This window comes from Oryx dammah, unplaced genomic scaffold, assembly GCF_014754425.2.
Source record: "Oryx dammah isolate SB20612 unplaced genomic scaffold, SCBI_Odam_1.1 HiC_scaffold_1, whole genome shotgun sequence".
NCBI lineage: Eukaryota > Metazoa > Chordata > Mammalia > Artiodactyla > Bovidae > Oryx > Oryx dammah.
This window is the reverse complement of record NW_024070185.1, coordinates 56,327,944-56,346,383: the sequence shown is the minus strand read 5'-3', so window position 1 is coordinate 56,346,383 and position 18,440 is coordinate 56,327,944. Positions and strand designations below refer to the sequence as shown.

The window sequence follows — 18,440 nt, the reverse complement described above, 5'->3', positions numbered from 1 at the left end:
TATTTTACTAATAATAGGCTTGTTTATGCAGAACCATTTTAGCACTGGCTCCCTGCTTCTGATTAACAGAACATTATTCTCTATTCTTTTTGGTGCAAGGACGGCATCCTTCTCCTGGGACATTTTATGACCTATTTTTGGCAGGAAGGGCAAACTCTTCCTGTGTTTGTTCTTTCTCAGGTGTCTCAGTTCAAAATATTCAGTATGCCAAAGTGGCATGTTTTGAGGTGGCATGTCATAAGCCCTTTCATTATCTTTAGTATGAAATAAATATACTTAGTTGGAAAGCCCTAGTGACTTATGTTCAGCTCTTGGAGATCAGAACCGTTCATTCATTGCCATTAAATTCTGAACTTTGCATATTGGGATTCCAAATGTTTAGTGAATTTTACTCTCAAATCATATTTCAGAACCTATATATGTTTGAATGTACACATAGAATTTTTAGCTATGATATTTAAACTTATTATAGCTGAATATTTTCTCACTTTTCTGTATCAGTTCTCAAAATGTTTTATATATGCTTTTAAATTTTTAATTAAAAACAAATGAAGTATGAATACTTTCTTCTTATAAAATATCAAAACCCCCAGAAATACAGCACCCCTGGAAACAATCTTAGAACCTGGTCTCTTCCTACTGCTTGAAAGTAATGAGAGTTATGAGTTTAGCCTATCACTCCAAACATATCCCCTATGCCTATGGCTTTCATTTTTTACCTATAGAAAGTAGATAACTATTATTTTATGCATTCTTAGCATAAAATTACTTATGTTTCTTTAGTATGTTCTATAATTTTCTTTAGAGAGTTATCAGTATGTCTTCAGTATTTTTCCGTATTTTATAGAGCTGGTTGTTTTTTTGTTTTTAGTTGCTGATACATTTAGAAAAATAACAAATATATCCCAGTTAGATTATGCAGCCATTTTCTAATGATGGACATTTAGATTTATCCAGTGTTTCATAAAATGATCATGATGACAGTAAACATTTTGCACACGCTTTCTTGTGTATATGTGCAACTGCTTCTCTAGGAGGAATATCAAATAGTGAAACTACTGGGTTATAGGGTGTGAACATTTTTATTTTTCATAAGTAATACCATATCATTCTCCATAGCCATTGCACCAAAAAACCTTCCCAATTACAGGGCACTCTTTTACTTATATTTTATTATCACTTGCTATTATTAAGCTTTTAAAAATTTGTTTAATGGAGGAGTTGACCCACTATCATTTATTATGAATCTGTAAACCATTAATAGTTTAAAAATGTTTAAATGGTTACATTTAAAATAGTTGTATGCTGCTGCTGCTGCTGCTGCTGCTAAGTTACTTCAGTCGTGTCCGACTCTGTGCAATCCCATAGATGGCAGCCCACCAGGCTCCCCAATCCCTGGGATTCTCCAGGCAAGAATACTAGAGTGGGTTGCCATTGCCTTCTCCAAAATAGTTGTATACATACCTACAAAGTAGCCTTCACTTTGCCACAGAGCCTAAAATATTTAATATCTATCTCCTTAACAGAGAGCATGCTAACTCCTGATCTAATGGAAAGGGATGGCATGTCATGGTATTGATTTGAATTGCTGGAGTTATTTCTCCACTGATATTGGGCACCTACTGACCTGGGGAGTTCCTCTTTCACATTTTGCCTTTTCATACTGTTCATGGGGTTCTCAAGGCAAGAATACTGAAGTGGTTTGCCATTCCCTTCTCCAGTGGACCACATTCTTTCTGTCAGACCTCTCCACCATGACCCGCCTGTCTTGGGTGGCCCCACGGAAATGGCTTAGTTTCATTGAGTTAGACAAGGCTGTGGTCTTAATGTGATTAGACTCACTAGTTTTCTGTGAGTATGGTTTCAGTGTGTCTGCCCTCTGATGCCCTCTTGCAACTCCTACCATCTTACATGGGTTTCTCTTACCTTGGGCATGGGTTATCTCTTCAAGGCTGCTCCAGCAAAGTGCAGACGCTGCTCCTTACCTTGGATGAGGGGTGTCTCCTCACCACCACCCCTCCTGACCTTGAACATGGAATAGCTCCTCTAGGCCTTCCTGTGTGCAATAACACTGAAGAGGCTGAAGTTGAAAGGTTCTATGAAGACCTACAAGACCTTTTAGAACTGACACCCCAAAAATATGTCCTTTTCATTATAGGGGGCTGGAATGCAAAAGTTGGAAGTCAAGAAACACCTGGAGTAACAGGCAAATTTGGCCTTGGAATACGAAATGAAGCAGGGCAAAGACTAATAGAGTTTTGCCAAGAACATGCACTGGTCATAGCAAACACCCTCTTCCAACAACACAAGAGAAGACTCTACACATGGACATCATCAGATGGTCAACACCGAAATGGATGACAGAGGATGAGATGGCTGGATGCATCACTGACTCAATGGACATGAGTCTGATTTGGTGATGGACAGGGAAGCCTGGTGTGCTGCGATTCATGGGCTCGCAAAGAGTCGGACATGACTAAGCAACTGAACTGAACTGAACTGACTGAACACTTTGTAAAATTGACCATATTTTCACATGCTTATTTGACATTTGTATTTCCTTATTTGTTTGTAAATTGCCTATATGTATTTTTGCTTGTGTTTGTAAATGTTAATTTGGTTGAATGGATTCTGTGTATATTCTGAATACATTTGTAAAACCGCCTAGCCAGTGGTCATCTTCTCCACTCATTCTGTTTTGCTAATAGAACTTTAGTTCATTTTCAGGTTCTGGGCAATGATGTTCTTCTGAGGATTTGAATACCATTAAAATCCTAAGTTGGGGGATGGTATACAGTTAGAATTATTTTAAATAATTGTGGCAACTGCATTCCTGCTTGCCAGTGATTAGTTTAGGATTGAACATGTGATGAAATGTGTCCAGTGAGATGTGAAGACCTCTAGGCATTTCCCCTTCATTTTGAAAATGAATAGTGGAATTATTTTTTTCTACCCCTATGCAGCCTCTGTTTGCTTTCTTCTTGTGTGACTTCTGGAAATGTTATGCTCTTTTGAATATAACCAGATTAAATAGAGAAGTCAGGATATAAGAGAAACACAACATCCTTGTAAATAGATGGGATGTACACTTAGAGCCTCTTTACAGTTTAGACTTAATTTTAGGTGGGTTTTCTGTTACTTGCAGTGCTTCCCTGGCAGCTCAGACGGTAAAGCATCTGCCCGCAATGCAGGAGACCTGGGTTCAATCCCTGGGTCGGGAAAATCCTCTGGAGGAGGAAATGGCAACCCACTCCAGTACTCTTGCCTGGAAAATTCCATGGACAGAGGAGCCTTGTAAGCTACAGTCCACGGGGTCGCAAAGAGTCGGGCACGACTGAACGATGTCACTTCTGTTACTTGCAGCCAAGTACATCCTAACTAATGTATTTAACATCTGGCACTTTTCCATGTGAATTTTGGAGCTGTATTTTCATATTCCAGTCATTTAAATTGATTAGAACTATTTGCCTCTAGAGATTAATTTGAGCTTAAATGATATCTATAAAACATTGAGTCTTTCCATACATAGTACATTATTCATGTCGCCTATTTAGGTCTTGAAACAAAATTTTCTCTAGGAAGAGGATGCAATTCTTATTAGATGTATTGCTAGATACTTCACAGTTCTTATTCCCTTAAGAAGTAGCTTTTTTTTTTTAATTGCATTATATAATTGGTTTTTGTTAGTAGAAAAAGTTTAAACTTTTTAATGTTGATATTGTGCACTACTAACTTGCTGCATTTGTTCTTTTGATTTTCATCCTTTATCTGTGACTTTCCTTGACCTTTTTATGAATCCATCCACATCATTTACTAATAATTATAATGTTGTGCCTTGCATCCATTGTCTGATGATTATTACACCTTCTGTCTGTATCTTACTGCATGGTTTGGGATGATCACGATGTTCAGTAGAAGGTGTGAAAGGAGTTAGGCATGCATTACTCCTGCTTAGCTCTGAATTTAGTGAGAAAGGCTTTAAACATGTCATACGCAGTAGGGTGCTTGCCGTAGGCTTGCTGTGGATATATTTTATAGCAAATGAAGCCCCTCTTTTATTTAACTTTACTAATTTTTAAGGTCTTCTTTTTTTATTGATATGAATGAATATTGAAGGTTATAGAAGAACACTTTAGCCTCTATTCAGATGGCACAGGTTTTTCTCCTTTAATATGTATCAATGCACAGAATTACATTGATGAATCTATTAATTAGCAATTATTGTATTCCTAGGAGAATGTCTACTTTATTCTAAGTAGACGCGGTTAGGTACTCTAATATAAGTTTTTAGAATTTTATTTGCATATTGTTTATTTTCCTCTAATAACTAGTTCTTGGATCTGTTTAATCCTCTTTCTATTTCCTTATTCTTTCTGCCTTCATTTTCCTTTATTATTATCTTCTCAGATACTTTTGACTCTTTTTAATAAATTACTTAATTGAGTGCATAATACAACTTTAGTCTCTCCAGTTTTTTCTTAAAAGAACATTTTAAGGTGATGAATTTAACTCTGAGAAGTGTTTCAACTTGGTTGTATAATTGTTTATTAACTTCTCAGGAAAAGTAGTGGGTTAGATTGTTTCATTTAATTGTTAACCTTTAGCCATCATAGGTCGAGTGCTTTTTCTAGACTCGTCACATGGCCTAATTTGTATCCTATACTATCTAATTTAATCCCCAAACAATTCTGTGAATTTTCCTTATTTCCCAGGTAAGAAAACAGATTCTGAGAGTTTAAATGACTTGCCTTCTCTCACTCAGCTTGTGACCGGTGCTGCCTCTGTTTTATCTCTGCCACAGAGAATCTTTAAAAAACATAACTTAAGCAGGGCCAGCCATGCGAGCAAGATGATATCTTTCATAAGATTTTCATCCGTTATACGGTTCCTCAACATATATTTGGATTTGGTGGATAGGATGGAACATAGGGACAGAAATGAAAAACTACTCAAATGCCTGGAATAGTCCATATCTTCTGCTATTGGTTCTTTGAGCTTTGCTTCTTCAGTAGTGAAGAAATCTGAACTTGGGTTTTTCTTGGAGAAGGTTAACATTGAAGCCATGAGCTAGGTTAAGGAAGTTTCCTGGAAAGGAATTATTTAAGAATTATAGTTGTTGGAGCCAGAAGAAATAAGTTTTGCAAGCCACCTCCTTTTAACCTTGTTGCAAAATGTTACTTGTTGAGATAGCGTCACCACATATGAAGATTATAAATGAAAATTACTGGTTTTCTGAAAGGAACATTTTTTCTCAAGCAAAGTCCATTTTTAACTAGGAGAACTAGGAGTATTAAAATTGGATTCATGACCTTCCTCAGGATTACCAACTTTTTTTTTTTTTTCCTGAAGGACAGAGAAAGGGGTGACCACATGTTTGCCTTTGTGGGTCTTCATGGAATAGCCTAATCAAACATTTAGGAAAATGATATAACCCCCTTTCCAACATGCTGAATCACCAAACTAGCATTGTTTTAAGATATGAGGGAAACATGAAAATGGCACTGTTTTTTTGACTCTCTTAATGGTCAACATATCCACAAATATTTTAATTACTGGGCTTGTGTTTATGGTGATGACAATGATAAACATCATTTCTGAGAGGATCTGATGATGTAGTTCAGAGAAACCCACAACTTAGTGACCTCAAAACTTTCATTAAAGAAAACACTCTCTAGAAACTTTGCAATGTGATTATATTTATTAAGTTTTAGCAACTGATTACAATTTCACTTTATTTTTCTCTCAGGCAAGACACATGATATTTTTCATATCACTATTGATGTTTTCATTAGGCTAGCAATGCATTAGAATCCTGACTTATTGCTTCTGAGAATGTCAGGGCCAGACATTTTCTGTTCATTTTTAAAATAAAAAAATGTATTTTTCCACATCCTTAATATTTGAGTTGGGTGATAAGAAAAAAAATTCTTTTGCCAAGACAATCTGCCATGTACATAATACATTCATTTCAGTGAAATTAGGAAGTCATATTGTTTTGTATTTGCTTTGAGTATTTTTGGTTTTGCTATTAATATTTTAACACTTCAAGAAGCAATATTTTGTGTTGCCATTGTGCCCTTGTGAAGATTATTAAATAATATTGTGAGCCCACTAACGAATTATTACTCCAGACGATAAACCCACCCTATTCATAGGTAAATCTTGATTTTTAATGAGGAATATAGCTTATCAATATGCAGACTCTTTGTAGACTTTTATTTCTTTGTCTTTTTTTTTTTTTCCTGGTAATTAGGAGCTGAGACGCTTGACATCTGATGCTGGTGTGTGATTTAATTTGAGCCCTTCTTCTCTGGGCCGAGCTGAAGGAAACTGTGGAAGTGGTCCGGAACTGTGGAGGTCACCCTTCATTTCCTCAGGTTTGTAACCCAGTTGCACTCCTATTTGTGCTTTTGCTTCACTTCACTCAGCTGAGCATGACTGCCTTCTTGATTCTCTACATTTCACACCACTGAGCTTGATTGTTCTCAGGTCCACGGCTGCTCACTTGTAGCATTACTCACACTAATAGTCTAGACTTCAAATCCCAGTGAAGGCCAATCCCTCAAGATTCACAGATGATAAATTACTAGAGGACATGCAAAAAACCCAGAGTGCTAAAGGCTCACTGAAGCTATTTCTGTGTAATATAACAGACTTCACCTTTAGATTTTGGAGTTAGAATATTCAAATCCTCAACTTAGACATCTGATCAATGAATTGTCTCAGTGATTATACTGGAGAGAGAGTTCCACAAAAAATTCTGGTGTATTGCCCCAGGATCTTTTTTAACATGTTGAATTTATTTGAGAAAATAAGCTCATTTCTTTTGAATACTGACAGACTGACAATCTGATTTATCTTACTTTTTTGAAATATTTTTTGTTTTCCTTTCTGATAATGCAGATGATAAGATCAGATTGACTAGTAAACCTTTCTGTATAATCCAAACTGTTCCTTTGGAGAATCATGAATAAACTATTAAAATCCAACCTCTATCTCTACTGTCCATTGTCTTTTAAATTAAAAGACTCATTAGTGAATACTAGTTTCATTGCATTCATGGTGCTATATGGATTTATAAGTCGATTCTCTAGCACTCTGGTGCATGTGTTCACTGGAGGTAGATTCATGAAGTTTTTGGGTTCCCAAGATGAATCCCTGTGTTTGATAGGAATTGTTGGTTGAGGATTGATCAACAAAAACTTACAAGAAAGATTAGTTCTTAGAATTATTCTAGATGTCCAAAATCTATACAACCTGCAATGCTTGTTATTTCAGATTGATAGATCACTGGAAATATTAGAGATCTTCATCCATTTATTTATTTATTAATATGTTTTGGGTACTTACTATGTACTAGAGATGCTGTTATATATCAGAAGTTGAAAAAAACTTGGTGTCTCATTCAAGGAACAGTTGTTTAGTTTATTGCAGCATCATAGGATGTGGAGTCTCCACATCAGTTAAGCATGTATTTGTATAATTCTTTTTTCTTTTATATTAGTGTACAGTTGATTTACAATGTTGTGTTAGTTTCAGGTATATGGCAAAGTGATTCAGTTATACAAATACCTATATCCATTCTTTTTCAGGTTCTTTTCTCATATAGGTTATTAAAGAATATGGAACAGAGTTCCCTATGGTATACAGTAGGACCTTGTTGATTATATTTTTTATGTATATTAGTGTGAATATGTTAATTCCAAATTCCTATTTATCCTTCCACCTTTCCTTTTGGTAAGTATAAATTTGTTTTCCATGTTTGTGAGTCAGTTTCTATTTTGTAAATAAGTTCATTTGTACATCTTTTCAGATTTCATGTAGGTGATATCATATGATGTTTCTCATTCTCTGACTTACTTCACTCAGTATGATAATCTCTAGGTCTATCCATGTTGCTGCAAATGGCATTATTTGATTCTTTTTAGTGGCTGAGTAATATTCCATTTTATATATGTACCACATCTTCTTTGTCCATTCCTCTGTTGATGGACATTTAGGTTGCTTCCATGTCCTGGTTGTTGTAAGTGGTGCTTATATGAACACTGGGGGTGCATGTATTTTTTTGGCTTATGATTTTCTCTGGATATATGCCCAGGAGTGGAATTGCTAGATTATATATAGTAGTTTTATTTTTAGTTTTTTTAAGGAACCTCCATACTGTTCTCCATAGTGGCTCTATCAATTTACATTGCCACCAACAGTATAAGAAGTTTCCCTTTTCTCCACACTCTCTCTAGCATTTATTGTTTGTAGACTTTTTGATGATGGCCACTCTCACCAGTGTGAGATGATACCTCATTATAGTTTTGATTTGCAATTATCTAATCACTAGCAATGTAGAGCATATTTTCACGTGCCTTTTGGTCACCTGTATGTCTTCTCTGGTGAAATGTCTATTCAGGTCTTCTGCCCATTTTTTATTGGGCTGTTTGTTTTGTTTTGATACTGAGCTACATCAGATGTTTGTATATTCTGGAGATTAATCCCTTATTGGTCACATCATTTGCAAATATTTTCTATGATTCTGCAAGCTGTTTTTTCATTTTGTTTATGGTTTCCTTTGCTGTGCAAATGCTTTTAAGTATAATTAGGTCCCATTTGTTTATTTTTGTTTTTATTTTCATTACTGAAGGGGGTGGATCCAAAAAAGATATTGCTCCAATTTATGTTAAACAGTGTTCTGCTTATATTTTCCTCTAAGAGTTTTATAGTATCTGGTCTTACATTTAGGTCTTTGGACCATTTTGAGTTTATTTTTGTACATTGTGTTAGAGAATGTTCTCATTTCATTCTTTTACATGTAACTGTCCAGTTTTCCCAGCACCACTTATTGAAGAGACTGTTATTTCTCCATTGTATATTGTTGTCTCCTTTTTTGTAGATTAATTGACCATATGTGGGTGGGTTTATTTCTTGATTTTCTATCCTATTTCATTGATTAATAAAGCTGTCTTTGTGCCAGTACCATTCTGTTTTGATTACTAAAGCTTTATAATATAGCCTGAAATCAGGGAGCCTGATTCCTCCAGCTGTTTTTCTTTCTTGAGATTGCTTTGTCTATTTGGAGTCTATTTGTCTATATATTTTGAGTATATTTGTCTATTTGTCTTTTGTGTTTCCTTACAATTAAGATTTTTTTTTTTTGCTCTAGATCTGCAAAAAAAAAAAAAAGACATTGGTAATTTGATAGAAATTGCATTGTGTCTGTAGATTGCCTTTTGTAGTATAGTCATTTTGACAATATTGATTCTTCCAATTTAAGAAGATAGTATATCTTTCCATTTATTTGTGTCATCATCAGTTTCTTTGGTCAGTGTCTTATAGTTTACATAGCACAGGTCTTTTACCTCCTTAGGTAGATTTATTCCTAGGTATTTTATTCTTTTTGATACAGTGGTAAATGAAATTGTTTCTCTAATTTTACTTCCTGATCTTTCATTGTTAGTGTATAGAATTGTGACAGTTTTCTGTGTATTTATTTTGTATCCTGCAACTTTAACAGATTCATTGATAAGCTCTATTAGTTCTCTGGTAAAATCTTCACAGTTTTCTATGTGTAGTATCATGTCATCTGCAAACAGTGACAGTTTTACTTCTTTCTCAATTATTTTTCTTTTCTGATTTCTGTGTCTTGGACTCCAAAATTATGTTGAATAAAAGTGGTGAGAGTGGACATCCTTGTCTTATTTCTGATATTAGAGGAAATATTTTCAGCTTTTCACCATTGAGTATGATGTTAGCTGTAGGTTTGTCATATATGACCTTTATTATGTTGAGATAGATTTTCTCTGTGCCCACTTTCTGGAGGGTTTTTGTCATAAATGGTGTTGAATTTTGTCAGGATATTTTTCTGCATCTATTGAGGTGATCATATGGTTTTGTTCTTCAATTTGGTGATGTGGTGTAGCACACCGAGTGATTTGTGGATACTGAAAAATCCTCGTATCCCTGGGATAAATCCCTGATCAGAGTGAATAATTCTTTTAATGTATTGTTGGACTCAGTTTGCTAGTATTTTGTTGAGTATTTTTCTGTTTATCTTCATCTGTGATATTGTTTCATTCCATCTCATTTTGTCTAACTTTCTGTGTTTATAGTCTCTATTTGCTACCTGTAGTGGAGAAGGAAATGGCAACCTACTCCAGTGTTCTTGCCTAGAGAGTCCCGTGGACAGAGGAGCCTGTTGGGCTGCCATCTATGGAGTCTCACAGGGTCAGACATGACTGAAGTGATTTAGTAGCAGCAGCAGCCATCTGCAGAATTTTAGTTCCTCTTTCTTTTGGTGTCTGCCTTTGGTTGGTAAGGCAAATCTAGAGCTTTGTGCAGGCTTTCTGCTTGGAGGGACTGATCTCTGCCCAATGGTGGGTGGAGCTGGGTTTTGTCCCAGTGAGGGGCAAGACTATATCAAGGGGTGTGTTTATAGGCCTATGGGCTCAGAAGTTGTGACCAGAAAGCAAATGGAATGTACAGGGGGATTAAGAAGAAGAGCAGAACGCCTTTGTTATATGAATGACCTTGCAGGCTCATTGGGTTTGAAGGCATGTGTTTGGCTTATTCTTAATGGTCATTCAGGGGTTCTTTGCAGGGAATTGGATAGAAGCTCATGGAGATGATCTGCCTGTGTTTCACTGTACACTGCACCACCTGTATAATCTTAAATATATTTAAGCACCAATGTTGATCTGGTGATAGGAAGTAATACTGGATATCCTTAGCACACACCTTAAATTGCTACACCACATTACCTGCCCACCTTTTATGATTTGCCTTTGTAATATTTAATATATTTGTGAAGAAACATACCTACAATGTTTTCATACAACACTCTAAGGTCCTTAAGGAAAAGGTTTGTTGTTGTTGTCAGCTGCTAAGTCATGTCCAACTGAATGAAAACATAAGAAAAAGGTAATAGCTGATTAATATATAACCTGAATATTGAATATTTCTTGAATAAATTCTAGAGGTGGCAACTTACAATCTACAGCACTGACACAGGTAAGAGTCACTAATTATTAGGTTGATGCAAACATAATTGCAATTTTTGACCATGAATTTTAAATCATTATAACTAGGCTCAAACACATCTTTATTAATCAAAATAAGAACCATTACAATCACCACGTATTTTTTGCCAATGAGAAATAAGTTTGTTTATTCCTGTAGCATAAAAATCCATGTTTCAGGATTTGACAGACTCTTGGAAGGCATTTTCTGCATCTTGCTGGTTGTGAAAGTGTTTTCCCTGCAGAAAATTGTCAAGATGCTTGAAGTGGTAGTCTAGTCAATTGGCAAGAGGTCAGGTGAATACTGGCAAATGAGGCAAAACTTCACAGCCCAATTTGTTCAACTTTTGAAGCATTAGTTGTGCAACGTGTGGTAAGGTGTTATTATGGAGAAGAGTTGGGTCCTTTCTGTTGATCAGTGCTTGCTACAGGCATTGCAGTTTTTGGTGCATCTCACTGATTTGCTGAGCATACTTCTCAGATGTAATGATGTCGCTGGGATTCAGAAAGCTGTAGTGGATCAGATGGGCAGCAGATCACCAATCAGTGACCATGACCTTTTTTTGGTGCAAGTTTGGCTTTGAGAAATGCTTTGGAGTTCCTTCTTGGTTCAACCACTGAGCTGGTCATTGCCAGTTGTCATATAAATTCCACTTATTGTTGCATGTCACAATCCAAAGAGACAGGTTCATTGTTACATAAAATAAGACAACACTTCAAAAAAATGTTTGTTTTTTTTTTTTAATTTGCAGTCAGCTCATGAGTCACCCACTTAATGAGCTGTTTTCACCTTTCCAATTTGCTTTAAATGCCTTACCACCATTGAATGGTCAACACTGAGTTCTTGGGCAACTTCTCATTTAGTGTAAAAGGATCAGCTTATGTGATTCCCTCAGTTAGTTGTCAAATTCTGATGGCTGGCTACTACACTCCTAATCTTCAAGGCTCTTGTCTCCTTTGCAAAGCTTCTTTAACCACCAGTACGTTGTATATTCGTTAGCAGTTCCTGGTCACATGTGTTGTTGATGTTGCCAGTTGTCTCTGCTTTACAACCCATTTTGAATTTGAATAAGAAAATCCTTCAAATTTGCTTTTTGTCTATTATCATTTCCATAGTCTAAAATAAATATAAAATAAGCAGCAAGTAATAATTCATTAGCAAAAAAGAGTGATACATGCACATTAAAATGATGTACAACATAGTCACATTTATTTAAGAATGTATTCCCATATCAAATGGCAAATTTCAGCAATGCAAAAACCACTGTTACTTTTGTATGAACCTAATACTTAATTATTCAAGCAATTAGTTTTCTAGTTTGCATACTCTAACACTCTCATTTGACTAAGTTTTTTCTCATCATGAGAGCCAGAAGACTGGTTTTCAGTCTGACTTTGTCACTAGCTGTGTTAGCTTTAGCAAATTATATAAGCTTTCTGCACCTCAGTTTTCCCATCAGTTTCTAAAAACGCTGGCTGATTTAATGCAAGTTCTATAGAAAAATGTTTGTGTTCTTTTTTTAGTAACTATAACAAAAATAGACCATTTGCAGCATGCTTGGTTTAGAGTGTATTATTAGAAACAGATGCTATTAAGATTTCTCTATTTTTAATGTTGAAAATTTAGGAATTCCTTTCCAGGACATATTCTCAAAGCAGAATTGTGGTATTTATTAGCATGATCTCTAGGCTCTTAACTTTTAGACCACATAAGAATACAAAAGTTAAAGAGAAAAATGGAAAAAGCATTTGTGAATTAGATGAAAGTGGTGGTTAGATTTACCAGAGAGAAATCTTGCTAGGGAATGAAGATTCATCCAACCCTGGTGGTCCTGAATGACATCTTACTTCCTAAGGTCAGAGTGACCTTAACTTTCTCTGTAATGAAGATGAATGTATTTTACTTTTCTCTAAGTTGTGGTGGTTTGTTTTTTTTAAATACATTCTCAAAAACCATTTTTTTTTAATTTCAGAAGAAAATACAAGTTTTTCAAAAAGACTTACTTTCATATTTGAAAACCACATTTGAAAACTATACATGTGCACTAAGGTATAGACATTCATTAAACATTTGTATATATATTTATTAACACCTTTAATTACCAAATATTTGAAAACACTGATAAACAGATGTTTTCTTTTCCCATCTTGCTACACAACATGGAAATAAATATTCATGGCCTATGTCTCACTCAGTAGAATAGACATCTTCAACTCTCTAGATCAATGGAACAAGGTTCTCAGATGAATGTTGTGGATTTCATCCATCACAATGCTTATTTTGTCAGCATGAGGCCATCTGAGGTATATTTTCATTCTTCAGAATTTCTTTGCTCTTATTCAGTTCAGTTCAGTTGCTCAGTCGTGTCCAACTCTTTGCGAGCCCATGAACTGCAGCATGCCAGCCCTCCCTGTCCATCACCAACTCCCTGAGTTCACCCAAACTCATGTGCATCAAGTCAGTGATGCCATCTCATCCTCTGTTGTCCCATTCTCCTCCTGCCCCCAATCCCTCCCAGCATCAGGGTCTTTTCCAATGAGTCAACTCCTCGCATGAGGTGGCCATAGTATTGGAGTTTCAGCCTCAGCATCAGTCCTTCCAATGAACACTCAGGACTGGTCTCTTTTAGGATGGACTGGTTGGATCTCCTTGCAGTCCAAGGGACTTGCAAGAGTCTTCTCCAGCACCACAGTTCAAAAGCATCAATTCTTCAGTGCTCAGCTTTCTTCACAGTCCAACTCTCACATCCGTACATGACCACTAGAAAAACCATAGCCTTGACTAGACAGACATGTGTTGGCAAATATCTCTGCTTTTTAATATGCTATCTAGGTTAGTCATAACTTTCCTTCCAAGGAGTAAACATCTTTTAATTTCATGGCTGCAATCACGATCTGCAGTGATTTTGGAGCCCCCCAAAATAAAGTCTGACACTGTTTTCACTGTTTCCCCATCTATTTCCCATGACGTGATAGGACCAGATGCCATGATCTTCATTTTCTGAATGTTGAGCTTTAAGCCAACTTTTTCACTCTCCACTTTCACTTTCTTCAAGAGGATTTTTAGTTCCTCTTCACTTTCTGCCATAAGGGTGGTGTCATCTGCATATCTGAGGTTATTGATATTTCTCCTGGAATTTTGATTACTGTCATTTTAATTTTGAATTCATGGAGGGAAACGGATGCTTTTAAGTTTAATGCACCTGGAGACAAATATATTAAATATTCATTTTATTTTATGAATCTAAATCACTAAGTCTTCTAACATGGCTTAACTGTGGTACATTTGTTTGCCTATTCAAGTTCTTCTAACTCCTAATTTTGATAGTAAATCCATGGAAAGTAGGCAGAAGTTCACTATTATTGACTTGGCTGAGAAGCTAAGCAATTAGTCTAGGATTTCTGAAGCTAGATGTAGACTTTAAAATAAATACAGCATATTCCAATCTGAAACCTTGAAATTATATAAAAATAATCAATAAAATTGGCATCCATATAAATCAGCTCCTAAACTGAGCAAAACTTTTATCTGTTGAAACAAAGTTTTTTCAATTTTTATTTACTTACTCAAGTATAGTTGATCTACTCAATGTGTCTTTGAAATACATTGTCCCCAAGTGTTGCTGCTGCTGCTAAGTCACTTCAATCATGTCCAACTCTGTGCGACCCCATAGATAGCAGCCCAACCAGCTCCCCTGTCCCTGGGATTAATATTTGGCAAATTCTTATATCACAGGTGAAAAGAGTAGTACACATCTAAAAATAAATACAAATGACCAGCCTAAATCAGGAAGGGTACTATAAGAAAGGAGTTTACTCAGCATTCAGAAGGTTAATGCTGTGAGGGTGATACCGCAGAATAACAGTAGGGACAGTATAAGTATAAAACCAGTAAGGAACATTCTCAAGGATCTTCAAAGTCAATAGAAGACAAAAGAAAATATACAGAAAAGATACTTACCACTACTAGATATCAGGAAAATGAAGATTAAGATAATGAGATACCTCTGCCTCTAGTGAGATAGAACTCATTAGAATGGCTGAAATTAAATGGACTGACAATACCTAGTGTTAAGGATGTGAAAACTGGTATTCTCATACATTGCTGATGGTGAATATTAAATGTTACAACCACTGTTGAAAACTTTTTGGAAGTTTCTTAAAGGTTCAATATACATCTAGCATATCAGTTAAGTCATTCCAATCTTACATGTACACCAAAGAAAAATGAAAGCATACATGTCCATATAAAAACCTATATGTGAACATATCAATATTACTCACAATATCCAAAAACAATCCAAATGTTCACTACACTGTTCTATTCTACTTATAAATTTAGATCATTTGATTTTTTTAGGGATACAAGTCATATTGGTGCTTACCTGGGGCAAGGGCACAAAGACATGGACTACAAAGGGGCCCAAGGAAACTTTGAGTTTAATGCAAATGATCTGTATCTGATTGTGTGGTATTTTTGTTTGTGCATGCACATAGAAAGGATGTATACATGTGTCAGAACTCATGAACAGTATGTTTTAAATGGATGTTATTTCTTGTACACAAATTGAACTTCAATAAAATTCATAAGAAGGTGACAGTCAGTGAAAGACCCTGGATAGAGAACTGTAAACAAAGAAAATCAGGATACAAGTGAGAAATTATCCTAGAGTGAGAAATAGGGCAAAAGCTCTGGTGGATATTTCCAGTTTTCAACTAACCCTTGTGCAAAACTGTGGAATTGACTGATAGCTGAGTCTGGGTTAATAATAACAACAGCACTTTAAATGGTAGTTGCATCTATAGTTTATAGTCTACTTATTATGTGACAGGGTATATTATTTGGAGAAGGAAATGGACTTATTATGTGATAGGGTATATTATTAGATACTCTAAAATGTATATTCCATGTTCTGAGACTTAATTAAAAATTGGGAGTCACAGAGAAGTTGGCCATCATTCCTGACTCTTCTTTCTCTCATTTCTTCCCTGTTGCTTTCTTTTCTGCTGCCCTTAAGGAACAATTTTTTTTGTCACTTTCAGTGTGATGTCCATACTCAGGCCTCTTTTGGTCTTATATGTTATTTCAATCAGCTTTTAAAGAAATTTCCTGGGAAAACAATCTCTTCCCTGCCCAAGGGGACTTCTAGGAAATAGATTTTGTTTTTCCACTTGGATGAAAATACAGTAGATAAAAAAATTAGAATTCATTTTTTATATCCACAGTAGCCCCATGGTGTGGAAACAGAAGTCTTAATTTCCTTGTGAGGCAAATGAGGTGGTAGAGTTTAACAGATTCTACCTGAATTCACACAAATAGTAAGTAGTAATCCTGCTTACTAGGATTTGGATTTGGTTCCAGGCCTTTCTGGTTGCAAACAATGCGCTGTCCATCCCTTAAACTCGGTCATCAAATGCAGATTGGGACTTCACCCAGCTGGAGTCAGAAGTGGCCCAAAGCATCTGAAGCCAGTAATTGACAGAGAGGTAGCATATTTGGGTTACAATTTGCTGGAAAATCTAGGAGTCAGAGCACAGGAAGAGATTGTGATCTGATATATGAAGTAAAACACAAAATGAGGTTGCCATTCATTGATTTTATGACTATTTGTCTCTACAGTGTGCCAAGCAGCTTATTACACCCTGCAGGTCCTGCACTGAAGACAACATAGCTCTGGCGTCCTGTGAAATTCTACCTTGAAAGTGGGGAGATAGACCCTTGGGCCAATGTTTGTAATTCAGTAATTTGTGATATAGGAATGCAGATGGTGCATGTAGGGGCATCTTGGTAAAGCCAGAGAAAGCATTTCAGAAAAGATGAGATTTAAATAAAGCACAAGTTGTCAGGTGAAGAGTGATTTAAGACATTCCTGGAAAATTCATCAGCTCTTGCTCATGCAGAGACATGACATAAAACAGTTGTCTGGGGACACTGAGCCTATTTGTCAGAGCTGAAGTGTAGAATGAGTGTGAGTGAGGCGTTGTGATCCAAGTGAGGGAGTTTGGAGTAACAACTCTATACAGTGTGTTACATTAAGGAGTTTCAACTATTTTCTTAAAACTTGGGTAACCATAGAAGGACCCTCAGCATATGAACATTATGCCATACATTTGTAACCTTGCTGATCTGAAAGGTGGGCTGCATGTTGCCATGGGGATGCAGTTATCATTTTCAGTCTCCCTCTTTCTGGTGCCCTGAGCAAGATGTGAGTGCTTTGGCTGTAGTAGTTAGGAGTAAATAGGTTGTTGTGGTGAATTCTGCAGGATTGGCAAAGTTCACCTTTGAGTTTGGGGATGGGAAAAAGTGACTAGCAATTACTGATCACTAAGTGTATGCCAGACCCTGAGCTAGGTTCTTACTGTAAGTTATTTAATGTAATTCTCACAATCACTGCATAATATTGATGCTATACTCAGACATTAGGTATCTAAGCTAGTAAATATTATGCCATCTGAGGCCCAGAAGGTATTCCTTATTTTCCCAGTTAAGTTGATTCATACCAAAATTTTATCCAAGAGACTGGGAGCAGAAATAATAAATGCCACTTTAAGACAACGTGAGCAAATGCCAGGGGCTCCTTTGGTACCTCCGGGATAAAGGATCCGCCTGTCATGCAGGAGGTGTGGGTTTGATCTCTGGGTTAGGAAGATCTCCTGGAGGAGGGCATGGCAACCCACTCCTGTGTTCTTGCCTGGAGAATCCCATGGACTGAGGAGGTTAGTGGGCTACAGTCCATAGGGTTGCAGAGTCAAACATGACTAGAGTGACTCAGCATACATCTTCTATGTCTTTATTTACTTACTGTAGTAAACATGGAAATATCATGCATTTCATAGGTGATAAAAGTGCAGGTTGAAGAACAGTCAACCAGCCTACATAAAACACTGAGACATAAACCCTTATTTTTTGAGCCATTGACCTTCCAGGATTATTACTGCACTATACTCGAATCCAGCATATTATTTTTATGTACATTTATTTATTTAGAGTAACATATGTATGTTTTCTATTTTTAAAATATCTACTAGAAGACTATTTTGGTTAAAAGGGAACCAAGGACATGTCACCAGACTTCACTAGAAGCCATATTTGGGAACTCAAATCAGCTAGTGCTAAGTTTTCCATCTAATCCACTGACCTTCCAGCACTGCTATACATGAGCACCCTGGGAGATAGCCAGCCTGCCCCTTATTCTGAGTTTGGCGATATAAGCCCTGGCGTAGAGATGAGAAAACTGAAACTAAGAGGAGAAACTTGCTCAAGGTCAAAGGTTTAGTTAATGGTAGAGGTTATATTTGAATTAATTTGCTTAGTTATCACAGCTTATGTGACTTCAGAGGTCATTGTTTTTCTAATACTCCAGACTGTTATTTATATTATTGATTTATTCAACAAAGTTTCTTAATGTGCTGATGTGTTGGTATTGAACCTTT

The 18,440-nt window shown here is 36.2% G+C and overlaps 1 long non-coding RNA gene across 1 annotated transcript; it reads left to right on the top strand.

The window, feature by feature from the left end:
- The first annotated feature begins 11,140 nt into the window (after positions 1-11,140).
- LOC120876826 lies at positions 11,141-17,734 on the top strand. Its single transcript, XR_005724223.1, has 3 exons — positions 11,141-11,272; positions 14,797-14,801; positions 17,724-17,734. It is a non-coding gene; the product is annotated as an uncharacterized LOC120876826 (long non-coding RNA).
- The last annotated feature ends 706 nt before the right edge of the window (positions 17,735-18,440 follow it).